Raw genomic sequence first — 3,268 nt, 5'->3', positions numbered from 1 at the left:
GATCCCGGATCGAATGCTGGATGCATTCGGAGAGAAGGATTCACTCCTTAGAAATTGGCCAAATAAACGACCACTGGACTTGATTGTGCTTGTAACAGTTTAGAAAGCACTGTTTGCATTGTTTGCTCAAGGAACTAAAGGATGAAAAGATATCTAAAGCTTCAGGTTGAAGGCCTGAAGGGAGAGGCAGCTTCAGTTACCCCCGACTGTCTGCCTGACCCTAACCAAGGGGGTTGTTGACCACGCCAGGAATGTGGACCGAACCTGCCGCGAGAGGTCTTTCCGTTGAGCTCTACTTGGAGCAGGACGATGCTTGGGTGCCAGGGGGGGCTCTGGCCATAAATCCCTTGCCTTCCGGGTCCTGCACAAGAGGCTAACGTGACTCGGGATTGGATCTCGAGGCCCGCATACTAGTCTACGGGCGGAAGCTTGGAATAGTGATCCCTGGTGGATTACTGGATAGCCTTCGGGCGGATTATGGACAAGCCTACGGACGTAACTCCTTGTATTTCAAAGATAAAATGATGCAATGATAATAAAGAATTTGTCTGATATTGTTTTTCTATGTCACATGATAAGATTACGTGAAGGAACCAGTGCTTAACAGGAGTAATTAAAGAAGCTGGTCGTTATATGTCAAATTAATGTGTTAGATAATTACATAACTAAAACAAACTGAGGAAAGTGCGGAGGATGGGCCGTGGGTCCGTCCTACGGTTGGGTGGTCCTGGTTAGCCAGAAACTTTTCTCAAAAATCTCGAAGAACAGCGGGGTGATCATCATCATCAAAACGAATAAATGAGAGCGATGACCTAGAGTTACGTCTAACCCGATTTACGTTGTTTTAGGGGAACGGAATGGGACTATGCCTTATGGCAGAGAGGTTGAGCCTTGCATCCCTCTCGTTTCCCATTCTCCTTGAACCAAGTGCAGTATGAATCCGCTTCGAACTTGGCGTTTCTGCGTAAAGTAGTTCGCTCGGGTCTAACGCTAGTTGCTGTTAGCTAATGACCAAACCAGGAAAACCCTAATTCAGGTCGATCCTAAGTGGGAACGGCCAGGATACTTCCGCTACGTGGCAGACACGGGAAGTCCTAGATCGCAAATCCCGTAACATTCCATGGGAATGCTGGGTGGAGCTTTCTAGACATCCTTTCCGATGGACTGCTAAGACATGTCCTGGATGATTCTAGTGGACATGTTACACTCACTTCATCCACTTTTCCTTATTCCATTACCCTCTCCTAACACTTCTATATCTCAATCACCTCAGTTGGTTAGTGACTGTGACGGGTTTGATAATCAGATTTCCAGAAGAAGGGGATGGAGTTCAGATGATTCCCTTACAAGACCTCAGATCAATTGGCCAGTAATTCCAGGAGAATGGACAGCTTCCAGTCAAGCTTATCAGAACTATGTTCATTTTGCTCAGCAGTATTCCCAGTCTGCAGATCCCTCAATGAGATTAACTGCTCACTTTGCTTGGTACTTGGCGTATATGCATAGGCACTCTCATAATGATTCCAAGCCTATTCCAAAGTTGTGCATGAATATCAATGTGAGCATTGATTCCCAGCAGCTGGATATATTGTATTTTCATGCCCTTTGTTTGCCTAGCAGATACCTAGTCCTGTTGGAAAGGATGTGCTGTCTTCAGTTTTTTCAAAATCCTCCCAAAACCTTTGTAGATGAATCCTTGTCTATGGATCGTTTCCGACAGCATCAATCTTTCAAGAGGGATCATCTTCATTGATACCTTTCCAATGTATGGTGGATGCTTTTTAATGAAAATCTCTCTTTTTGGAGGAGTCATTCAGATGGTTGTGTTGTATTAGTGTTTGTGTTGTGAGTTCCTTTATGTCATACGAGCGTGGTGGTTTCCTATTGGATTGGATTTCGTGTGTGAGCTACATTTTGGAGAATTGTGGTATTGAGGTCGTGGTTGCAGAGTTGAGGCTGATGCTAATGAAGAAGAAGAAAACTCTTATATCCTTTACCAATTTGTTGTGATTTCCTAGTTTGATAAGAGGTGTTAATGTATAAAGGGTTTTCCTTTCTTTGTATTTTTATATCAGAAACAGGTTATAAGTTGGGGTCGTGGTGGATGGATTCTTTTTGAAGAGCTATTGAAGATTAAAGTTGAGCTTTTACCTGAACTTGTATTCCCTTTTTCCTGGGTCGCAAGGACGCTTCCTTATTAAGTGTGGGGATATATTGAGTGTTGAAATGACTTGTTTTTTGGTTGATTTTTATTGTTTTTGAGAGCTGAATGGTTGATTTTATGAGATGATTGATTGGTTTAGAAGTGGTTTGAGAGTGTTTTGGATGATATTGATTGAGTTTTGGAAGTTCATGATGTTTATTAGTGGTTCTGTGATGTTCTGATAGGTTCTGATTGGTTCTGTATACCTTCTGTTTTGTTCTGTTTTGGTCTGTTTTGTTCTGATTGTCTTCTGTAAGGAGGGATGGATTGATGATTGATGAAGATTGAGATCTTGTGAAAGTTTATTGAATGGTTTGTGAGATTTTGGAATGGTTTGAGTATGAGTTATGTGGTTTTGATGACCTTCTGTAACCTTCTGTAGGTCTTCTATAGAGCCTTTGTCTTTGTTCTGTTCTGTTCTGTACTGTAGCTGTTCTAGTACTGTTCTGTAGACTGTTCTGTATGCTTCTGTATGTGTTCTGATGGATGAGAGTGTAGTTTGGAAAGGTTTTCTAGCCTTAGAAAGAGGTGAATACAAGTGCAAAAGAGATGAAAGAAGTAGTTGCTGAAGACTCAAGTGAAGACTAGAGTGAAGTGACAGTAGTGAGCTATGAAAAGACACTGTAGTGGCTCTAGTGACTCTTCATATCAGACATACCTCTTGGGAGGGGTATCCACGACCTAAGAAGGATTATTGAGAGTGATTTTTGAGAGATTGTAGTGAGGATATGATGTATTATTGATAGAGAGAGAGAGAGAGTCAGAGATAGTCAATTCTACTGAAACAGAGTGATTGTATATGAGAGATTGAGAGAGAAGACTATGAAGATATGGAAGATGAATACTATGTGATGTATTTCCATTCAAAGATGGTGTATTCCTTTGCTTTCTTTGTTCTATTGATGGATTTTATGAAGATATTGAAGAATATGGTTGATTCTATCAAATCCGTGGGAGATCTATATGATGCTGCATGAAGATTTGTGGTGCCTGGTGTTCTTTTCTTCATTGTGATCATATGAAACATAATAAACAAGCTTTTTGATGTTACAAGATAGATTTTCT

This window comes from Lygodium microphyllum, unplaced genomic scaffold (genome assembly GCF_053477565.2).
Source record: "Lygodium microphyllum isolate KBCC unplaced genomic scaffold, Lygodium_microphyllum_v1.1.10 scaffold_99, whole genome shotgun sequence".
Classification (NCBI taxonomy): Eukaryota; Viridiplantae; Streptophyta; class Polypodiopsida; order Schizaeales; family Lygodiaceae; genus Lygodium; species Lygodium microphyllum.
Note: the sequence above shows the minus strand (reverse complement) of the source record.